The sequence below is a fragment of the Trematomus bernacchii genome, unplaced genomic scaffold (genome assembly GCF_902827165.1).
Source record: "Trematomus bernacchii unplaced genomic scaffold, fTreBer1.1, whole genome shotgun sequence".
Classification (NCBI taxonomy): domain Eukaryota; kingdom Metazoa; phylum Chordata; class Actinopteri; order Perciformes; family Nototheniidae; genus Trematomus; species Trematomus bernacchii.
The window spans coordinates 160,839-185,621 of record NW_022987950.1 but is presented as its reverse complement, the minus strand read 5'-3'; positions in this window follow the sequence as shown (position 1 = coordinate 185,621).

Below are 24,783 nucleotides of genomic sequence, written 5' to 3'. Positions count from 1 at the left end.
TGTTAACCTCTTAAGCACGGCGGTCCCCCCATTGGACCCCTCCCACCGTTTTTTTTTCGAGACAATGTCTCAGGGCTTCTTAACATTTATGAAACTATTCATGTGTAGCACCAGATTAACGGGAAGAATCTCAGCTAACTGAAGATATGAACCATTTTTACCAAAACAAAACACAAGTCTCATAAGAAGCGTCTAAATGACCCCTAAGCGAAAAAGTTTGAACGCACTGCGGCACGCAATTCAAGATAAAGATACCCTTATTACTTATCGTAGCTGCACATACAATATATCCGATTAAAGCTGAGACTCCACAGATTATTTAGGTATAGTATCATCACTGAGCGATCCGAACTTCCGACAGGGGAAGCAAACACAGACATCACAACACGTACCTTTACGGAGCATTTACGGCAGATCGTCTCACTGTAGCTGTCAATTAGGTCAAAAGACATGTTCAATGGCAGGGAAGATATGGTCATTTGTGCTGGGAATGTCATTTTCGAGCCTGAGACCAGTTAAGCCTTGAGCCTGTTTTTCAGGTTTCAGGCTCGAAAATGACATGCCCAGAACAAATGACTATAACTTCACTTCTAAAAGGGTTAAATTAATAATCTTTTTTCTCAAAGCAAGGTTACATCTGTGAGTTGGATGTAGAAGTGTCAGAATCAATATAGATGTTTCTGTGTCAGAGTAAATTCAGATGGAACCTTGTAAAAAAAGGTAAATTCTTACCTAAAAAAACCATTACTTATAGTGAAAACTACCCTTGAATGATGGGATGGTAGACTAAAAGCTTTAGGAATCCAAACTACAACATATAATAAGTACCCTGTATTGAGATTGATGCAAAACAAGTGACATTTTACCTCTTTAGAGAGATTTATAAAAATAAAAATAATATGAAATCTCCGTTTTTTACATAAAAATGCAATGATGGATTATCAGTAATCCTTTCAAAGTGACACAGACACATTGGATTAACCTATGGATTAACCTTCAGCGGCGTTTTAATGCCATTGAACACAACTTTTGATCAGAATAACAGCTAATTTGAGACGAATGTTCCGTAATTCACGTGTTGTGACGTCTGTGTTTGCTTCCCCTGTCACGAGTTCTGATCGCTGAGTGATGATACTTATACCTATAGAATCTGTGGCATCTCAGCTTTAAATTTGATGTCTTGTTTTTGCAGTTACGATAAGTAATAAGGGTATTTTTACCTTGAGTTCTGTGGTAAGTGTGTTAGCATTTTTTCGCTAAGGGCTCATTTAGACGCTTCTTGTGAGACTTGTGTTTTGTTTCGGTAAAAATGGTTCGTATTGTCAGTTAGCTGAGTTTCTTCCCGTAAATGGGTATGACACATTAATAGGTTTTTAAATATTAAGAAGCCCTGAGACACAGTTTCGTGAAAAAACACCCCACTGCCCCCTGTACAGGGGGCTCTAGGGCTTAACAGGAGGTTAATGACTTTGTATACTGCAGGGTAGCTTGTGAATTTACTCCAGGTGTGACTAAAGTCTGATTTAAGACTTGATTATATTTCACATCATTAATCAACATCTGTAAAGTAACTAAAGGTATTAAATAAATGTAGTGGAGTAAAAGTACACCATTTACCTAGTACAAAGTAGCATAAAATATAAATATTCTTTAAAGTAAAGTACAAGTATCTCAAAAGTGTACCTAAGTACAGTACTTGAATAAGTGTACTTAGTTACTTCCCACATCTGAAATCAGATATGACTTCAAGTCATGTGATCATTTCTTAGTATTTTATCCTTCAACTTGGCCTCAGGAAATGCAAGGACTTCACATTTTGGCGACACGTTTTGGAGAAAGCTAATTGGAGGTTTAAACAGGGACAGAGAGGTGCATCTGCAGCATCTTCATCATCTACCATGCAAGAAGTGGAAAAAGAGGACAGTGAAGGAGACACTGAGGAGGAGAGTGAGGAAGACTGCACTTATTAACACCACGCTTCGCGTGGGGTGAGTATCAAACGCTGTCTCCTGGTACCCATCTGAGTAACTCACTAAAAAAGTTATGTGCACCCCTGTTTATAATGACCTTTTAATGAGCTGATAACACGTGGGTGAATATATCTTTCTGCAAAACAACTACCTGCAGATTCTGATTCAGTATCGAACAAAGGTTATGTTTTCATGCAAGGAATAAGGCTAACCTCTCACTGCCATGGTTTTGGTTAACACATGTGCACATCATGACTTGTTTGTTGTATATTATTACTACTGATTAAATTCCTATCAGACTTCTACAATTAACCAGATGACTGGAACAGAGGGCAAGGCCCGTTTTCTGCTTCATTTCACCACTGATGTGGAAATTAATTATTGAATACTTAATATTGCTGCTGGAATAATTTCTCCACACTGCTTTATACAAGCCTGTTATTGAGTCAATATCAGGGTGACAAAGGGTAATGCTAACATTTTGTCTTGAACAAAAATCTAACTGTGCTTTTAAACATGCAGAATATTCATTTTGCCAGGCAAGAACATGTCAATGAATGTATTTTCATGTATAGTAACATAAATAGTCAAGATTAGATTGTGTGCTTGTTCTCTATTCGGTAATATCTTGACTTTTAGAGGTAACATCTTGGCTGCTGTTGATAAATCGTGATCTTCTCGCTCCCAGGAAAGAAACTTAAAATAACGAGACTAATGGAGTCTCTGAAAAGGTTCAAATGGGTAGTTTAATTAAGTAACGTGGTTGAAGAACAAGCATGGGTAATGGAGAGACAAAGCCGGTGATGTCTTCAGGGAGGGCTGCAGCGAAGGAAAGAGAGCGAGCGGTCCTCTGTCCGCTGTTTTTATCCATGTCTCGTCGTCTCCCGCTGTGCAAATAGTGGGTCCTCCCTACTCATTTGCCGGTTCGATATCGCGAGAGCACAGATGATTTCGACATTGATATTCTCTGCCTACTTCCTTAAGCATTTTCTCCTCATTATCTCTGTCATGACTTTCTATTTAATACCTTATAAACAGCTGTAATCGTTAGTTTAGAAGTCCTAGAAACATTTTTACGACACAGTTCTCATTTACGGTAACTCCCTCTGACGTCATAGCTACTCACGTAATGTGTAAACACTCCATGATCAACTGTACCTTCATTTAATATTCAGCAGTAGTAATATCTTAACGTCTATCGATGTAGTGTTAAAGTCCGTTCGTTTTTGGTGTATAACACTCCAAGTCACTTTCACTTTACATTCAGAAAACGCAACATTTAGTCACATGCTAACCGGACAAAGGACCTTCAGAATAAAAGCTTGGCATTGATTTCCTGAGAACTTCCGGGTTTTTCCACAATAAAACAGCTTTAAACTGACGATATATTTTAGACTGAATTATGCTGTTTAACATTGATTTTAATTTCTAACAATCCCTCCTTTCACACCTTTTAAGGTGTGAACACAATACTAAAAGTAATGAGTTCTTCATCTGACTGCTTTTAAACTGACGGTATGTTTTAGACTAAATCATGCCATAAAACATTGATTTTAATTTCTAACACTGCACAAGAAAGATTGTAAGGAGGATCTACGAGGACTTAGAAGACAAATACGGTGCTAAGAGAATCCGACTGAACTTTTTGGGTTGGCAGATGTTTTAATAGTGCCTCTGCCGTGGGAAAACTATAATTTTCCCTACAATGGTCGACTATAAGAGCATCTTTCTACGAAAAATATGTTCTTAATTAGCAAGGTTGAAAATAAGGTCAAAAACGAAAGTGAAAGAAAATAGTTTCTTTCACTCATATAAAACCACATAAATCCCAATTAGTAGGATTTGATGATAATGTTTTGAAGAATTAAAACGTTATGTAGTACATGCATTACCTATCTGCCACTGTCTGTATCACCTTTCAAACACAATAATTGGCATAACATTCTGTCAGGACCTCGACATAAACTGATGAACCCAAATGCACGACCCAGAGACAAAGTCTTGAATGTAACAAAAAAGTATATTTATTTTCACAGGTCAGGTAATCCCTCTTAACAGAGTAGGTAGTGGAAATAATAAAAAGCGCTCGCAAGGAGGAAAAAACTAAGCGTAACTTAGGGCTTAATAAAAACTTAAGCCTACAAAATAAACAAAATAACAAAACCTGACATGAGAGAAAAGCGATCCTTTCTGAGCTGAGGCATGGCACGACCATTCGGGGAAACAAACAAGACAAACTGACACAGGACAGGGGAGAGACAGGACTATTTAAACATGAGGTGAGTGGGAACAGGTGGAAACAATCAGGGGCGGGGCAGACACTGATGATGGCCGGGAAAAACACAAGGGGAGGAAGAAACAGGGCCTGAAATGAAAGACAAGAGGTAAGTACAAAATAAAACAGGAAATGACAGACAAAATACATAAACATAACTAACACATTTGACAAGACACAACACATTCATATTTTGCCTATTGGTTTAATACAGTGTTGAAAGTCCAAAACATACATGCACTTTGACAAACTACTTAAGCTGTAAAATGCTTAAAAGGCACCGTAACTTACATGGTGCAGGTCTGTCGGTTGTGATGGTTCTTTTGTGAATGTTGGGTCACTGTGAAGGCTTCTAATTTCTCTAATTTCCCCTCCTCGACTCCTCGACTCCTTGGTCCTCCGGTAGTGACCCGGAAATGGATTTCAGCGCGCCATGTTGAAGGACATCTAATTTCTCTAAATGCACATCGAGGACCGAGCATAGAGCATCGAGGAGGCTCTCTGGAGGAGCTATAATTGAGGATACACTGATGGGTCCTCCACGGCTCCTCCGCGGATGCATTTCCTGCAACAGTGATGTTCCAAAGAGTCGTGACGCACGGCCGGACTTATCTCAGCCAATGACAGCTCTGCATGCATCCCCTGGATATAATTGTATTAACTGCTTTCATCGCGACGCAATGTTTACAGTGAGAACAGCTGTGAGGTCCGTGCAGAAAGCAGAGCAGTGTGTATAATATATATCACTCAGTATAACAGGCCTACATTACTCTCTTTATTTGTATGCTTTAGTTTAGTAGATATCTACAAACAAAGACTGTTTCTACGACCATTTAGTGCTTCACATAATAAAATACACAACGGCTGTAGCCTGATTATGCTTTAGGAGCTGTAGGTGTGTGTGGTACAGTGTGTAGGTGCGTGTTGTACAGTGCGTAGATGCGGCGGACAGACAGGTCTCAGTTGGTTTGGTGTCCTATGCTTACTTTTAATACTTGTAAATAAAACCTTTGGCCCGTAATTTAAATTCCCCATTTCAGCGACCAGAGAGGGGGGGGGGGGATATATCCAGTCTCTGATTGTGTTACGTTATTATGAGAGTGCTCTCATACTTTAACCTGTTAAGCCCGAGAGACCCCGGTACCGGGGCCCTCCCGCAACATCTTGCAGGAAACAGTGTCTGAGGGCATCTTAATAGTTTGTAACGATCAGCTATTATGAATAGCTGTGTTAAATAAACGCACAAGGGGTTCTTGATATGAAATAATATATTAAAGGTAAACAGAACTGATAAACGGATAATCTGCTCTTTCCACAAAATAGTCCCCACGGAAATGTATTTACTACAGTATATGCACCCATTCACAAAATAAACAAAGACAGGTTTTATACGTTATTCATGTGTATTCACCGCTTTTGAGCCAAACAAAACAAACAAAACTCAACAAACAGTCCGCTCGGTGATAAACCGAGATTGTCTTTACTGCCTAACCCAGGCCATAGTTCATTGACAAAAAAAAGCTGTTACTCCTGCGCCCGTCGGCAGAAAAAAACTGGAAATGTTTGTAGGCCTATTGAGGCTATAATCCACAGAAAGAAAAAATAGGATGATCGGCGTGGCCCAAAGGCGCGATCTCACCCTGTTTGAGAGAATCTCTCTCGATCTGTGCGCGTCCTCTCCAAGGAGACGTGCTTCCAGGTCGGTCGATGCAATATTCACAATGCAGTGACTTTCCTTTACTTCCCCGTAGCATTTTAAGATATGTATACATACTGAGGAAAACTTAAATATCCCGCTGCATACCCGCATTCGCCTCACACACGCTTCCTCCTCCCGTGAGAACCAACCCCTGACATCCCGGTGACGCACCCACTATAAAGGCTCCGTGCGTGCTGCGACAGGTGAATATGTAAATGAGGCTTAATGACCCACACCCCCAAACCATACATAAAAGTGGACATTTAACAACTGTAGTTGCGAGGATAATACACATGTATCAGTTTTCTTTTCATTTCAACATAAACCACATGCCTTAACCTTTTTCCCTGCCACTACAGTTTATAAGAAACACTTTGATCAATCTGCAACTGTCACAGATCCCCCCCCCCCCACCGGAGGTATGAGGGGCTGCATCCCGAAGTAGGGCTTTAGGTTGACCACATTGATAGTGTCAATTTTTTTGTTTTGGCCGTTCCACTTGATCTGGTAATTGATAGGGCCTAATTTTCTCACCACTGTAGCTGGACCCGACCATTTAGGCGCAAGCTTTGATGAGAAGCTCTCTGATGCTTTAGAGAGTGGGTGAGTGCGGACCCAGACCAGGTCTCCCAGCAGGAGTTGCGCACCTCTCCTGTGGGTATTATAATACTTGGCTTGTCTGGCCTGGCATACCCCGACTCTCTTTTTTACTTGTTCCACCATTTTTTGCTGTCTTTCCAGTAGTGTATATGGAGGTTGATGAGGTGGGGGTGGAGTACTGATCAACCTCTCCAGCGGGCCTTTCAGAGATCTTCCGAGTGCCAAAACTGCAGGTGTTTGCCCCGTTGTTTCCTGATAGGCAGCATTTACGGCAAAGCGAAATTCCCTGATCCACTGATCCCAGTTCTTATGTTGTGTCCCCACATAAGAAGCAATCATCGTCTTGATGGTCCGGTTGGACCGTTCTGTGAGATTGGCTTGAGGATGATAGCTGGTGGTGAACTTTTGTGTTACTCCCCAGGATTTACATAGGTTGGCCATTTCATGGCCAGTGAACTGCGCTCCCCGATCAGAAACCAATTCACGTGGGACACCGAAACGGGTGAAGATCTCATCTTTCAAGATGGCGACAATCTTGTGAGTCTTGCTGTCTTTTAGGGGAAACATCTCAACCCACTTTGTGAAATAATCCACAACCACAAGGAGATAGCAATTGCCTTTTTTACTGCGGGGAAAAGGTCCCATGAGATCAATCCCCAGCTTTTCCCAGGGCTCCTCCACAGGGGTAGGCTGCATGAACCCTGCTGGTTTTTGATTATCCGCTTTGTAGGCCTATTGAGGCTATAATCCACAGAAAGAAAAAATAGGATGATCGGCGTGGCCCAAAGGCGCGATCTCACCCTGTTTGAGAGAATCTCTCTCGATCTGTGCGCGTCCTCTCCAAGGAGACGTGCTTCCAGGTCGGTCGATGCAATATCCACAATGCAGTTACTTTCCTTTACTTCCCCGTAGCATTTTAAGATATGTATACATACTGAGGAAAACTTAAATATCCCGCTGCATACCCGCATTCGCCTCACACACGCTTCCTCCTCCCGTGAGAACCAACCCCTGACATCCCGGTGACGCACCCACTATAAAGGCTCCGTGCGTGCTGCGACAGGTGAATATGTAAATGAGGCTTAATGACCCACACCCCCAAACCATACATAAAAGTGGACATTTAACAACTGTAGTTGCGAGGATAATACACATGTATCAGTTTTCTTTTCATTTCAACATAAACCACATGCCTTAACCTTTTTCCCTGCCACTACAGTTTATAAGAAACACTTTGATCAATCTGCAACTGTCACAAGTTAATAAACTATGAATGTTTTATATCCATGTAACGGGAAGAAACTCATCTAACTGATCATTTTTTTTTTTTTTTTCAAAAAGAAACCCACAATGCTAACGCTGAGCCTCTGAATTAGCAACGAGCGAAAAATGCTAACAGATGACTGCACCGAAACTCACTCATAAAACCTTATTATTTATCCTTTCTGCACATCCAACCCATCGATCTGATCGTGAGATGACACAGAATCGATGGGTCCATACATTATCACTCTGATAAGAACTCGCGACTTTATAAACAAAAACAGACATCAAAACATGTGGCGCTAGGTAGCTAAAAACGCTAACATGGCTTACCTGTGTCGTTGTCTGGTCAAAAGTGGTCTTTAATGGCATTACAACGATAAAAATGCTGCTGATCCATAGGTTAATCCAATGTGTGTGTGTCCCTTTGAAATGATTTCTGATAATCCATAAGCAATAAACCTGCTTTTCCGTTTCCAGATGTCAGAGTTAGAGATAGGATCGCTCTGATGCAAAACTGCATGCGCGAAGCCCCCACCTTTTTTTTCTACCATGTGTGTGTGTGGGGAAATTCCCCTTCGATTCTATTGGCTCTAACGGTCAGAAAGAGATGTCAATCACCAAAATCGACCAATGGGTTCCAGAGAAACGGTAAAACCCCCATTTCCACCCAAATCACCTCAGAGGTGGAGTGTTTTTTGCTAAACCTCTCTAAAAAGGTCAAATGTCACTTGTTTTGCATCAATCTTGATACAAGGTACTTATTATATGTTGTACTTTGGATTCCTAAAGCTTTTAGTCTACCTTACCATCATCCAAGGGTAGTTTTCACTATAAGTAAAAAATAATTTTTGGACGGACACTATAATTTACAGTTTTTTACTATGTTCAATCTGAATTTTCTTTAAAATAAAAAACATCTATATTGATTCTGACTTTTCTACATCCAACTCACAGGTTTATCATTACTTTGAGAAAAAAGATTATTAATTTAACCCTTTTAGAAGGGAAGATATGGTCATTTGTTCTGGGAATGTCATTTTCGAGCCTGAGACCTAAAAAACAGGCTCAGGGCTTAACAGGTTAAATTGTATATATTTATATAAATATATGTGTGTGTATATGTCCGCATCTGTAGCCTGTTATTGTCTCATTATACCGCACTGTGAATGAATTAAAAGTAAATATATAAGTCGTCATGAACACATCTGTCCATCAGACAGAGGGCTGCTGTGCCTCCTGTCATCATTAATGGACGTCTCTTTAACCTGTTAAGCCCTGAGCCTGTTTTTCAGGTCTCAGGCTCGAAAATGACATTCCCAGAACAAATGACCATATCTCCCCTTCTAAAAGGGTTCAATTAATAATCTTTTTTCTCAAAGTAATGATAAACCTGTGAGTTGGATGTAGAAAAGTCAGAATCAATATAGATGTTTTTTATTTTAAAGAAAATTCAGATTTTACATAGTAAAAAACTGTAAATTATAGTGTCCGTCCAAAAATTCTTTTTTACTTATAGTGAAAACTACCCTTGGATGATGGTAAGGTAGACTAAAAGCTTTAGGAATCCAAAGTACAACATATAATAAGTACCCTGTATCAAGATTGATGCAAAACAAGTGACATTTGACCTTTTTAGAGAGATTTAGCAAAAATAAACCACTTCTGGGGTCATTTGGGTGGATTTTCCACATCTCTGGCCCCCCTTGCTCGATTTTGATGGTTGACACCTCTTTCTGACCGTTAGAGCCAATATAATCAAAGGGGGAGTCCCCCACACACACTCATTGTGAAAAGAAAAGGTGTGGGCTTCACGCATGCAGTTTTGCATTAGAGTGAAGCTACAGTCTAGCTGTGACATCTAGAAACGTAAAAGCATGGATTATCCGTCTGTTTGCTCATGGATTATCAGAAATCATTTCAAAGGGACACAGACACATTGGATTAACCTATCGATTAACTTCAGCAGCGTTTTTATCGTTTTAATGCCATTGAAGACCACTTTGGAGAGACTACAGAGCCAAGGTAAAAATGTTAGCATTTTTAGCTACCTAGCGTCACCTGTTTTGATGTCTGTTTTTGTTTATAACGTCGCGAATTCGTATAATTCAGGGTACCCATAGATTCTGTGTCACCTCACGATGTGAATCGATGTCATGGATGTGGAGAAGAGATAAATAATAAGGTTTTGTGAGTGATTTTCGGTGCAGTCATCTGTTAGCATTTTTCGCTCGTTGCTAATTCAGAGGCTCAGTGTTAGCATTGTGGGTTTTCTTTTGAAAGAATAAATAAAAATGATCAGTTAGATGAGTTTCTTCCCGTTACATGGATATAAAACATTCATAGTTTTATTAAATGAACATGCCCTCAGACACTGTTTCCTGCAAGATGTTGCGGCAGTGCCCTGGTACCGGGTTCTCTCTGGCTTAACAGGTTAAAATGACCGCTCAGAGGAGAGGATTTCTAATTTCTCTAAACGCCTGCTGCTTCCCCTCCTCTCTCCTCGGTTCCCCTCCTCGACTCCTCCGCTCGCATCTCCTGTGGGCGGGACTAAGACACGAGGATAGGAGCCGAGGAGGGGAGTCGAGGAGGGGAAATGAGAGAATTGAGAAGCCTTCATTGAATGCCGCATTGGGAGATATTAGGCGCTTTCACACCGGAGTACTTTTCCCAGGAATAGTTCCGATAGTTTCTGGGATTTTGCGTTCACACCAAAAAGATCTGGAAATATAACTTTTTTCGGGAACCTTTTCACCCCTTTTCAGTCCCTGCTAGAGAGGTGGTACTTTCCTGGGGAGGAAAAGGTTCCAATTTCTGATTGGCTGGGTGAATTGCAAACCACGCCCCGTAAAACTCCGAAAAGTTTTGTGAAGCCGCCATTTTATTTACTCGCATTAGCATTATTATCATTAGCATTAGCCCAGCGCACCAACGGAGAGAGACTAACTTATGGCAACACAAAATAAAACATGGGAGTGGTGGAGTGATGAGGAGGTGTCAGCGCTTCTGGCGATTTACTCGGAAGGAGACAGCAGAAACAAGGTTGTAGTGCTGAATATGTTCCGCTTTCTATAAAAAAAAACATAATTAAATAAACCAACAGTTTCCAAAACCAATGGCCTCTGAAACACTGCCAAAGATGACTATAGCTAACATTTTGTGAAAGTACAATAAAGATGTAGTTATAACGTAAGAACATTACACATTTGAATAATGCAGAATAAGCCAGTGTTTAGACATTGCTAACATGCTAACGAATTGTAAGCTCAAAAGTCTCAAAATGTAAAAGACAGCAACATTTTTAAAAGCACCTGAACAGTCAAGGTATTGCTCCCTTCAAATCCTCTCTAATCGAAGTCAATCCATCTCTAATTGGTTGTCAGAAATCTTTTAAGAAGTCATCCAATCGTCTTTTCGGAGCCGCTGGAATATTTGACGGTGGAAACTGTTTATCTGTTCCCCTTGGCCGTCTAATTAGTTTGACAGGCTGATGATCTTGCCTTTTGCTGGTGTCTCAGTAGTCTGGTTAGCACAGCACACTGTGGCGCTACCCTGAATGCTGATAACCCACAGCACACACAGGGACTTTTTGAAATTCAGGTGGGTGCTTTTAATTCAGGCAGCACGTTGATAATTATACATTTATTTCCATTGCACTGTCATCCGAAAGCTTGAGGCCTCTTTGGTTTCTATGAGGAATGCTAAAAAGCCAAGGGAACAAGAACAACATTTTTGGTTTGATTACCATTTAAAAATGTATCAAGCAAATATTGCAAAAGTATATAAACATGATTTATATGCTAACGTACATACATTTCAAAATACTGCTTTATCCTGAGAAATATAACACAGACCAGTCGACATATAAGCTTTTTGAAATAACAAGATATGCTGTCCATAACTAATCAGACACATCTTAGAGGGGAAAGAAACTTCACCTGAAAGGGTTTATATATTATTTATTATTCTATGAATGTGGCTCTGGATTCACTAATGACTGTGGTCATCAGTGGCGTCGCCTGGCCCGAATGTTTTTTCTGTAGCCCCGGACAATTCTCCCTCAATAATATAATACATTAACCGTGCTTTACCTGAACCTCATCATGACACTAGAGAGGATGGCAGGATTTTAATTTCCCATGTTCAGTGAATGCAATTATTATGTAAAAGATTATTTCCAAGGCACACCTTCATATGATCATTATAGTCATAAAACAATAAGAGAATAAACGAAAAACAGTTATGAAATACTATATGACAGTAAAACAAGAATAAAGTTGAAAAGGGGAGTGATTTGTAAAATATCCATAAAGAAAAAGTAAATCTGTTTACAGTTCTGTTTCATATCGTGTTGAGAGAGGTATCCATAGATCTCTTAATTTTGCTCTCAAAGTGCACCAGATTGATGCTTTTAACTTAGATGATGTTAGGTCCACCCCCCACCTATAAAAATAGCACTTTACCCCTGTTTACACCTATATGCCGCGAGCTGATTATCGAGCCTTCATTGTAACAGTCGCAGGTACACTGTGTATGTGCGTGTGGGGAGTGTTGCAGTAGAATATTCCACTGTAGCGCCCGGTACATTAATGGGAAACCCTACATGTTTGAGCACCCTCTATGAAACGTCAAGCTACCCCACAGCACCCCCAAAAGAAAATCTCTGGCGCCGCCACTGTGGGCTAAGCCTCGAATGTTTCTCCTTTTCTAAACCTCCTTCCCCCAGGATGTTGCCTTATATCAGAATTCAATATCAATCACCTCTATAGCTACCACGCCTATAAATAATTCTGCACGCACACAGAGACCAGTGTTTTCTTCCTATTATTTATCATTTCACTCTCACTGATTCTCTGTGTGAAAGAAGCAATAGTGGGAATGGATATAGGAGGGAAAAAATTAAAAGCCAATAAAATCAGAAACAATAAATGCCTTGAAGGAGAACATACAGTACCCCACATGTGGAAAACATACATTTTCAGACATAATAAAAGACTGACGTAAGGCCCATTAAAGTTGACATAAACTTCCTCTAGGTAGAACAAAGCACAACCCTGTTTTGTCATTACTTTAATATTTTTTGTTGTATTCAAATATTTTACAGCAATAGTAGTTTTTTGGTTGATTTTGGGATCCCCTCCGCAGTCGAAAATAGTGAAAATGTAGGTTTCTTAAAAAAGAATGTGAAATAACGACCAGAATGCCACCATATTGGGACTAGATTTCCATGGAAAGTCATACATAAAAGTAAATATTTCATAAAAACCTTTGTCCATCTTTGTTAAGTATACACTTCAACAAACATGAATGATAAGCAGTAATGGAAAAGGAAATAACAAATCCAAAAGGTATGTATATAACTTTCTGGTACATATGAAGAAAATATAGTTCATATGTACCAAAGTAACCAGTGCAGTAAAAACGAGTGTCAGAATAGGGCCCAATTGTTATAAATGTGTTATTGGATAGAAACCACAGATTTTGAACTATCCATAGACGAAAATATATATTATAACATAATAGAAAAAAATCATTCTAGATACATTGTTATTCATTGGTTATCTTTAAATAATAAATAAATAAATACTTTTTATGATGAAAGAAACAAATGTAGGCGACAGAAAAATAATGAGAGAAGTTTTGAAGCTTCATTATTTGCTCCCCTGGATGTACAAGAAGGTGTGAAAATGACACATCTGAGAACATCAAATGGGTTATTCCACCTCATAATAGCCACTTTTATTGATAAATGTGGCTTCATTTGAATAAAAATCCCATCCAACTGTGATGAACGGGGCTTCCTTGAACTACACCTCTCTCCTCAGTGATGCGTACGGACTGCTTTCATTAAATTCAGCAAAAAGGAAGACAGAACATAACAAAAAACTAGACTGATGTGACTTTATATGTTCTTTAATGACAACACTTCTAAGCCATCAAGAGAAAAAATAACTAAACCCTCATTGGAAAGTCATCATCTCCAGCTGTTTTAGATTATGTCTCTGGGTTTTACTGAGGTCTACGGATGTGTTGAGCGGGGGTGGTCAGACTTGTTTTGTTGTGTTGTTTCCAACATTGATCAAAAACATAATCCCATAGGAATCCAGGAATTGAGCCAGACAAAGTACATTGTGTTCTTTCTTGTGTTTAGGACTTAAAAACAGGTGAACAAAGGTTTTTCTTTACATCTGTGAAACAGAAGAAGTTGTGCAAATTAATATATTTTCTTTTTTAATTTGGGTTTGTTGTTGTTGCTCCTTTTGGCCACAGGCGTTGACGAGTTATGTTTGTAATGTGTTTAGAGTGCATGGAGAACTCGAAAGTAAGTTTGAAGAAAATGTTTTATGTCTACTTCAAAGATTGGATTGTTGTTTCTTGTGGCTGTAATCAGTATTACAAAAACATGTATTGTCTTTTTTTTCATCTTTTAATAAGAAAAGTAGAAAAACGTATTCGGCTGAGATACATTTGTAATGTTCTCATTTTTTTAATTGGTGAAACAGGGAAAAAATATGTTTTGGCAATTGATTTTTTTTTGTCAGGGTTATTTGGGTTTGTTGTTGTACTGGTCGTTTTGGCTACACGTATTTTGTGTCAAAGTCAACTTGATTGTCAATCTTTCAGTTTGTGTGTACAGACAAAGAGATGGAAATAGTGTTTCCCACAATCTCGAGGAATAAAAACAATTAGGTGTTAATAATGCATGGAGAAAAGTAGGTTGTAAAGACATTTAAAAACATTTAGTCCTTTGTTAAACATTGGATAGTGGTGTTTTATGGCCGGAATGATTAATATCACAAAAAACATTATTTTTTTTCCATCTGTTATTGAGCAGAGGAGATAAACTTTTTAAGGGTCCCACTTTTTTTACATCCATAAATGAAAGAAAATGTTTTTTGCCAATAAATTATTTGTTTTGTCAGATTCCTTTCGGTTTGTTGTTGTAATCAACGTTTTGGCCACAAGTAATGTGTATTAGCAAGTTATGTTCAATACATGTAACCTGTGTGTATGGTACGTTAGAGAAATGAAAAGTAAGTTGGAAGAAAAAATAAATTATTTCAGTCCTTTTGAAAACATTTGATAGTGGTTTCTTGTGGCTGAAAAGAGTATTACATCAAAAAACATAATTTTTCTAAACTGTTAAAAAAGCACGGTTTAATTTAGGTAACAAATTGTTTGTCCTCACTTAACTTTTAGGGCTTCTGAAGGAAAAAAACGTCTAAATGCCTGACCCAATCATGACTTTAGATATTTGTGTAAATCAGACCTTTCTTAACTGTCAATGCTGCAAAGTCATACCTCCACTGTATGATTCTATCCCACATTGAATACTGTTTTACAAACTGGTCGTTTGCTTGTGCCACAAACCTGAAACCTATAGAACAGCTGTACAAGAGAGCTTGTTTGACAGAAAGCCTTATTCATACCACCACTGTACCATCCTTAAAAAAACACAATTTCTTGAGTTTTGACAATTTTAAGTCTTTTAAAAGTATGTGTTTTATTTATAAATGTTTACATGGACTGGCCCCCCCTCCCTTAGGGGAATTCATCCACAAAAAACCCACTGGATGCTGCACTAGGTCAGAAACCAGAGGAGACTGTGAGGTCCACCGTAGACGGACCACTTTTGGACAAAATGTCCTCTCCATTAAAGGCAGCTCATTGTAGAATAGCCTCCCAACTGAGATACGGGATTGTCCCACTTTGAACAGTTTTAAAGGTCAACTCAAAGAATGTTTAAGAAACAAACAGACGTGCAATCACCGCTAAATGCACTTTAATACAGGGGTAACTCATCTTGCACTTTATGTAGCTCTTTTTTGCACTTTATGTAGCCCTTTTATCTTCTCCTGCACTTTATATGTCGTTGCTGCTACATTGTACTGCCTTGTGGTAAATGCTTGTATGCTGCTCATGCTCTTTCTGCATATCATGTATTTCTGTTTGTCATGTATATAAATGTTATGTTCATAAATGTTGTATGTGACGGGACTACGGATTTAGCTCAAAGCTAAAATCCGGCTCATTTACATTTGAAAGCATTATTTTGTTTAAAATGTTCATTAATGTGCACTGTCCCGGTTCAAATAAACGATTAAATGAAAAAAGTGTGCATGTGTCTCGGAGCCAAAGTGTGTGCATGCTGTTGATTCATGGCTGTTCTTAGTATTATAGCTAGCTCAAGGGCACTGCTAATGGAGAAGTGTAGCCATATTTCTACCAGCAGGCTGCACTTTCCCCACATCACTTTTTACGAAAAACTATTCCTCCACCTCGGCAACAACCCCAGTCGTATAAATTGTTTAGGCTTTAAGTGCTTAGATCTTTGAAGTAGAAGACCCTTTGCTTAAAAGGTTTAAAGCAGTGACTCACCCTTGGACCTGGGCTTGTTAAATCATACTAGTCTCTCTGTTATGTGGGGACCCAACACAAGCAACATGACAAAAAGATAGTAGTGGTGCCATTATTGCTGCTCCAGATGCTGATAGCAGTTTGTCCTTAGCAAAGCTCTAACCAGGCAACAAATTAAAACACCTGTGACAACATGTAATCCTAATACTACAGCTATTACAAAAAAAGGCATCATAGATTTTGTAGCAAATACTGACAATAGCCCGATCATCGTTACATTTAGATTTGCTGCAATTAAATGTACTGGTAGAGGCGATTATATATTTTTGGTCCAGGATTTCTCACTGTGGGAAGAAATAGAAGAGTAGAATAAAGCGCAGTTTTAAAGTGCCTTTAAAATAAAAAAAATAGCAAGCAGTATGTATACAGCAGGGCTATTCAATTAGTTTGGAATGGGGGCCGGTTGATGAAAATGATCCAAAGCAAGGGGCCGGAAAAAAAATGGCTTGAAATATGAGCAATCATATTAAGAGCTTCAGATACAGTAAATACTACAACAGCATAGTGGAGTGCATATATTTTTGTTTAATTAAATCAAACAACATAGCCCCAAGGCCTTTATAAATGGCAAGTTCAGAACTCAGTACATGTGAAGCTAATATAACCATCAACATCATTAGATTTAGATTAAATGATCTAATAATTCACACAAAATAGCAATTTAGGGCCATACACAAACAACAGTGCATATTATGGTATAATAACAATAAAGACATGTGAGCCATACCACATCAATTGCTTAATTAAAAGCAAAAACAATTATCAAAAGACTTGTATTAATTACCAAACCACAACACACAGCCTTTTAAAAGTCAAACCTTTTTTGATTAACATAGTGATAACTGACATACAGTATGCAACCAACTTGGCAGATATGTGCCATCTAATGAGAGAAATGGCATTTTTTCGATTTAGCAAGAGCAGGGAAGTCGGGAGTATACGTTGTCATGGCAATATGCATACAGTGATGCAGATGCTGGTCAGTGAGGGATGCGCGATTATTAGTTTTTATGGCATTCATGTGTGAGAATGCCGATTCGCACGTGTAAGTCGAGCCAAACATTGTGAGGACAAAAAGTGCAAGACCCCTTGAATGAGGGAATTTCTCGTGGCTGACTTCATGAGTCCAGAACTTTTCAGAACCTGCCAGCTGAAATGACTGTCGCAGGTCATCTGATGACTGAATGTCAATGAGTTCGAGTTGTAAAGACGCCTCATTTAATGTCACAATCAGCTCCTTTGCTTTCAGTGCAAACTCCCCCTCTACATTCACAGAGAAAGGGTCCTTCACAAATCTCATCACTTCAGCCGGGAGACTGAAATGTTCAAACCTCGCGGCAAAGTTGGTTTTCAATGCGTCCATAAATCCAGTCATCACCTCGGTGATTTGTAAACCTGCAGTGCGCAGTGTTGGAAAATGGAGCATTTTGCCTGGACATAAATCCGCAGAAAAAAGTGTGAGCTTTTTTTTAAACGCATGGAGTCTCTCCACAAGTTGTGTGACCATTTTATCTCTGCCCTGCAGCTCCAAATTGAGTTGGTTCAGATGTTGGAAAATGTCGCTGAAAAAGCAAACGGCAGCGTAAAACTCATCATTCTCTATCAGACACAGAAAGGCGTTGGCTTTTTTATGTTTTGAATTGCGGAGAAACGCCATGATCTCCTCCTTAAGTTCACAAAATCATTTTAAGACGTTTCCTTTGCTTAGCCATCTATTGTCACTGTGCATGAGCAAATCATTATATTGAGCTGACATGTCTGACAACATCTGGCGGAAAAGGCGGTGCTGTAAACTGGAGTTACAACGAATAAAGTTAATAATCGCCATGACAGAGTCCATTGTGTTTTTTAACTCACCACTTAGTTTTGCGCACAGGAGGCTTTGGTGGATGAGGCAATGAAGCGATCTCAGCTGTGGAGCCACATCTGCCAGCCTAGCGGACAGTCCCTGTGTTCGGCCCGACATCGCAGGTGCCCCATCCGTTACAAGCATGTTAATACGATCCAATCCCAACTTGTGCTCCTTAAAAAACGAAACCACTTTGTGGAACCTCACCTCACCGGTCGTGTGTCCATCCAAAGGAATTAATCCAAGTAGATCCTCCCGAAAGCACTCACCATAAAAAAATCGAACATAGAGGCACAGCTGTGCAACATCGCTGCTGTCAGTGGATTCATCAATAGCTAGCGGCATAACCTCCGCCTTTCTCAGTTTGTCCAAGAGAATCTCAAAAACGTCCGATGCAAGGGTCTCCACTCTCCTTGATGTTGACGTGTCAGAAATCAGAATGTTCTTAATTGACGCGAGCAGAGACGCAATAAATGACAGGAGTTGTCACTACAGTAGCTAGTAGGTGGGTTCGAAACCCGAGCCCGCCAAAGTTTTCAGGCAATGTCTTCCCCTCTATCTCTCAATTTAACACCCTCTCTGGAATAAAGGCACTCTTGTCCAAAATATATATTTTTTTAAATCACCCGGGGGCCGGATTTGGCCCGCGGGCCGCCAATTGAATAGCCCTGGTATACAGTATATGTCTATATTTGTATGTTGCATGTATATATATATGCATATACAACATGCATATATATTAATTTAACAATATTTCTGGTGAATATTCGTGTGTATGAGGCTCACTGGCAGTGAATGTCGTTGTTATTGTTTGTTTGTGTTTACTGTTGTTCTTTATTTTTCCCTTTGTACATATAACCAGTACAAACCATTTATTTATTTGCGCATGAATACATTTTGCTTTCCATTTCTAAATGACAAACCCTGGTTATGAATTGTATAAACGTAATACAAATATTTTGTATCTGAAATATCAAGCAGGGAGCGACTCCACTGGTTACAGAAACAAGAACGTATGTATAGAAGTCTACCAGAAACTTACCCAACTTCTCAGTTGATATATTAACCCTGGAAACATTTTCACAGGGATTTCATGGTCCCAATCTTTAGTTTGAGCATTGCACTATACAGAATGATTTAAAACAATGGGCGGGGCTACCTTGTGATAGACAGGACACCACCAGGGTGTTGCAGGGGTTTGGTTGTTTTCCGGTTAGGGTATTATTCGTGTTTTCATCAAAGAACTTAAACCCCTTCACAGTTTTTTTTCTGTTCATGAAAGTTAATCATATGATTTTTGTTTAGTGAGATTAAAAAATGTTGTTTCTACCATGTTTTACTTTCTTGTGTCACTTGACTATGACGTTTAAAATGCCAAACTCATGGCGTCAAAACTGCAGACCAATTTGTAACATCACAGTGAATATGTCCATTTCCTTTATACAGTCTATATCAGGGGTCTCCAACACGTCGATCGCGAGCTACCGGTAGCTCGCAAGCCCTCAATAAGTAGCTCGCCAAGCAAATCCAAAATGTAAAAAAAAAGGAAATGTAATTAAAAGAATCTACCCTATGCATAAACAAAACCTCAATTATAGCGAACTCTATCTACTTACTACAACTCTATATCTATCTAACACCCCTCCTCTCCCCACCCCCCACAATGAATATCGACCAATCACGGTCTTGCTTGATTTGCGGGACCAGCGTTGCAGTTGGGAAGAAAATCAATGTGGAGCGGCACCTCACCGCTTCATAAGGAGTGTGACCGTGTATTTCCTTCTTGCAGAATCTACACAACACATCAGCCCCATTGAACAGCCTAGTCGTGCCAGCCTATACAACACATGAGGGGCAGAGTTTTACTCTGTGTGTGTTGCAACTTGCATATATATTTATTGCACACATATGCATGGCGTAATTTCCACTGGGGACAGGGGGGACATGTCCCCCCCACTTTTCGAAATCCTGTTTCCCCCACTTTACAAATATGTTTATTTATTTTTTGCGCAAGCCGTCATCGCCACGGAGGAGCACACAGCCTCTGTGAGCGAGCGAGACAGAGAGAGAGCAAGAGAGAGAGAGAGCAAGAGAGCTAGAGAGAGCACACCTTTATCTATTTAATATAGTTGTAAAAGATAAAGTAAGAAATCATTCCAATGTGTACTATAACAAAATTTAAAAAACTGTTTAAAAGGGGAGTGATTAGTCAAATATGCATAAATAAAAAGAAAGAATGCTAACTAGGTAACATAAGATAAGAATAAACAAGTTTAAATGATTTGTTATTGGTTGTGATCATATTCTAAAGATGTTTGGATTATTGAAAAGTATACAGCTCCCTTTCATATGAGTGTTGAGAGCTGTATCCATAAATTCATTCTGTGCTCAAAGTGCACCAGATTGATGCATTTCACTTCAACATTTAAAAAATAAATCTTCTCATCCTAAAAAAGGTTGGAGACCCCTGGTCTATATTAACACTAGAACCGCCAACGGGTACATTTTACCCACAGCTGTTTCTTGATTGTATGTAACTTTTTTTCAATAAAATATTCAAGTCTCCCAGTCCGTGACTTTTCCTGAAAGTGTGTTATGTAGCACCCTCTCTTGTTAAAAAATGTCAATATGAAGTCAGATTGAAAAAATGGGCCAACAAATTTCCATTCATACCCATTAGCGCCAGCGGGTAATATTTACCTTATAGAAAATGCAGTGATTTTCAGGCTATTGATCTCGCGCGAAAACATAAACATGACGTGTTGCTATAGCAACGCCTGTTGTTTACTGTGGTTCCTTATAGATAGAGACATAGATAGATATAGAGAGAGAGAGATAGATAGATAGAGAGATAGATAGATAGTTATAGATAGATAGATAGATAGATAGATAGATAGAGAGAGAGAGAGATTGAGAGACACTTTGCACATAACTCACGGTAGCGATCTCAGTATAAAAATATGAAAAGCTGAGAGTCCACAGATTCTATTGGTATAAGTTTCATCACTGTGCGATCCAAACTCACTCTTAACCCTGTGTTCTAGTATGATAAATAAAAGAACATTGTACCTTGAAAATCAATGCATTCTAATAGCGGGTAGATTTTACCCGTTGGCGGTTTTAGGTATACAGCGACCTCTGGCGGTTCTAGTGTTAGAGAAAAAAATAGTTTCACTTTATGTAGGAAAACTATTTGAAAAAACTATGGGACATAGTCACGCAGACTGCGATCAGGCAGTCTGCGTGATCTGCGTGTAGGGAGGGTTGGCCCTGCTTGAAGACATGTCTGGAAGATGACTTTAAATATACACTCTCAACCTGAGTCCAGAGTGCACATTAAAAAGATAAAGAGTAAATGTGTCACCTCATAATATGAGATTCTTGAAGAAAAGGCTATATTTATGGTCCAATATTGTCCAGCAATAACAGTCCTTTGCAAAATGAAAGTCTATAACAGGTGGACAGAAGGAGGGAGGGGGTGTGTTCTGGGGGAGATGGAGATGGGAGAGAATAGACAGAAAGAGGGGTAACTATCTTGGAGGAATGAGAAAGATACAGAGACATATTTGGGTTTTCCCACAGAGAGATAGCAACAGATAGAGAACAAAGAGTGAAGGAGAGACAAAAGAGACTCTTGTGAGTGATATAACCCCCCCCCCCCCCGCCATATACACTCAGCAGAGAATGATGATGATAACTCCTATATTTCTTCTCTGCTACTGAAGGACTGATCTTCTATATGAACTGCATAAAAAAGCTTGGAGGTAAGCCGTTTTCTCCTCCAATCCTTTCTCCTCCTTTATTGTTTCTCCCCTCCACCAGTCAACTGAAGGTAACAGATGCCACGGAGGTCAGTTGTAGTCAAAGAAAGTATTTCTCCCTGACTACCTGAGAGCTCTGTGTAATTTATCATCTGTCTTGTGAACAGTTTTCTGCCTAGGTATAAAAGTCACGACTCGCCACTGGGTTGCAGTGCACCACTACTGCATGTTTTAAGAGAGCATTCGTGTCTTTTTCAAGGAGACAACCATTTGGATCAGACTAATTTATAATCAAATGGATCACCTGAGGGTTTTTATATACCTTGCTTTTCAGGAATTCCATTTGCCTTGGTTTTTTGTAACCTGAAGAATATAGTGACGGCAGTACCAAACAATGAATGCTTCATCTTTTAAGATGTTTTCTTTTTCTACTACAAAAGTTTACCAAATCAGATAGATTAGATTAAGATACATTCAACTGCATTATATTACAACGAAAATTGAGTTTTCATCCAACCGGAAAGTGCAAAGAGATGATGTTAAAGAATATTGCACTATTGCAAATGTGAGGAAAGGTACAGACAATTTTGGACATTGTGTAATAAATGTATAAATAGGAAATAAACATTTACAAAGGTGGAGGTTTAGTAGCATATATGGATAAGGTGCAGGGTTTATGCACAAGTTAAATAAAGATATATTGAATATGAAATAGAGATGTAATAAATATGTCACAGAGCAGTGTAAGGCCTCTGAGTGTGAGTCGCTGTGAGTTGAGTCCCCATGACATTCAAACAGACACAAAGAGAAATAATAAAAAAGAAATATAGCATTGGACCATGGGAACTTTTTATTAGCAAGTACTCATTTTAAAATGATGGGAAAAAGCACACCCTGGATTCTACATCGCTGAAAAGATTTGTATTTGCTGAGTGTAAAATATCCCATGGGTCTATAAATGTGACCTCTCCCTCTTTCCCATTTCTCTTTCTTTCTAAATCCTCTTTTGCCTTGCACCCACTCTCCCTCTGCTGCGTTATAAAAAAGTTATTTTAACTTTTTTATCCTCGTGAAACTCAGCAGTCAGTATTCTGAAGCCACGAGAACCAATTTCTTTCCTCATCATCTTTCTTTCTCATTTTATTTTTCTGCCTTCTCTCAATCTCTCTGTGTTTTTACCCTCCAATGCCGCATTGCATTTCTTTTCTCTCATCGACTTCTAGTCTGTATTTCTCCATCTAAAGCAAGCTGATTTGATCATAGGCTGTGATATTGATAGACCACTCACCTATCAAACTGAGACTTTGTAGCCTCACAAAGTCAACTACACACACGAAAAGTCACTCACACCTTCCTGTTTAAAAGTAGACAGTGGATTAATCTTCTGATCTGTATTTGTCTTTCAGTATTTGTGGCTGGTGCATCCTTATTACATCACGTGTTTGATCTTTGTGTATTTATAAAGTACAAAAAAAAAATTGAACTCTTTGGAGGCACGAGAGGGATGGCAAGACTTAAAAAGGAGGATGGAAAAAGGTCGAGTTCCACACAAGATGGAGGAACATAGGAAAACAAAAATAGCGAGAGCGACAGAGAGCAAGCGTCACGGAGCGAGTCCTCCGGGGAAAGATGCAGAGATGAGATTCATATACCACGGGGGGTCCAAATTAAAGTTTCACAGAACTTAAAGTAAAGCCTATTTATGGGAGCAATTTTCATATTCATGCAATATTTCACACCCCCACTCTCAAACACATAGTCACACACACACATGCCCCCACAGACACAAGTTCTCTCCCGCTGATAAGAGGCTATACGCTCACCCGCGGAAACGCATTGTGAGGACAATTCAACCGGCACACTGCATCGAGTGAAATCTTAAAGATAGCAATTTGCAGAAAGTATAAACACTCATAGAGGCCAATTTAATGGATGTGAAAATACTTCATATTCATGGAGATTCTGTATTAGCAAAGGACTGTGTGACTCACCCTTATGCAACCGGACTAATGAAGGCAGAGTCACCCCAGTGTACAAATTGCCTGAAAGTCTGACATCATAAGTGGAAGTAACACTGAAAAGTTTCTCTTTCTGTTCCCGACTGCAGCGGGAGTTTTAGCCAGGTCATTAGAGCTGCAGCGTGGAGCATTTTCAAAACTGGCAAAAGTAGCAAAAAGGCAAAAGTTAAAAAGAGAAAGATATTTTCTTCTTTTTTACTCCAATCTGCTTCCTGCCTGGCTCCCGCACCATGCCTGTTGGAGCTGATTGCGTACATTTCTTGAGGCCGTTTTCTTTCTCCTGTCTACTAGAGTTTGCCTCCTCAGTGGCCAAACGTTTCAACAGTGTCCCTACATGAGGGATGCTGATCAAAATCAACACTTTCCCACCTCATCCATCACTGGAAAGGCGTATTTTCCTATGAAGATAGAATCCGTGGACATCAAAGCAGCTGATTTGCAGATGGTTGATCTCATTTTTCTTTTGTTTTATCGCCCTCGTCTCAGATTTGCCCCAATACTGTGGGATGCTTTGACGGAAGTCTGTTTTTCGCATTGTGTCACAAAATATAGTTTATTGTGCCTCGTTCCTATAGAGTGATGCAGAGATGACAGATTTGTGTAGGCCCACCCGAAAGTTAGCATTGCAAGGGCTTTCTCGACAAAAGGGATGTGAGAATGTTGCAAAAACAATGTAATGTTCAATGTGATGATGTTTAGTAGTTTCATTGAATCACTTGTTAGCAACTGCCGTTTGTCATGACACATTAATGAGAGGGGTATTTACTGACTTATTTTAGTCGTAGAATAAAACAGAGGTAAATGCTATCTTATTTCTGAGTTTTAGGATTAATTCTTGCACCACTCTATAAAAAGGCACCAAGTGGTTTTACAATAAACCTGTGGTAGTACCTCCAACACTCAAAATTCAGGCCTGGATAAGGACTTGAA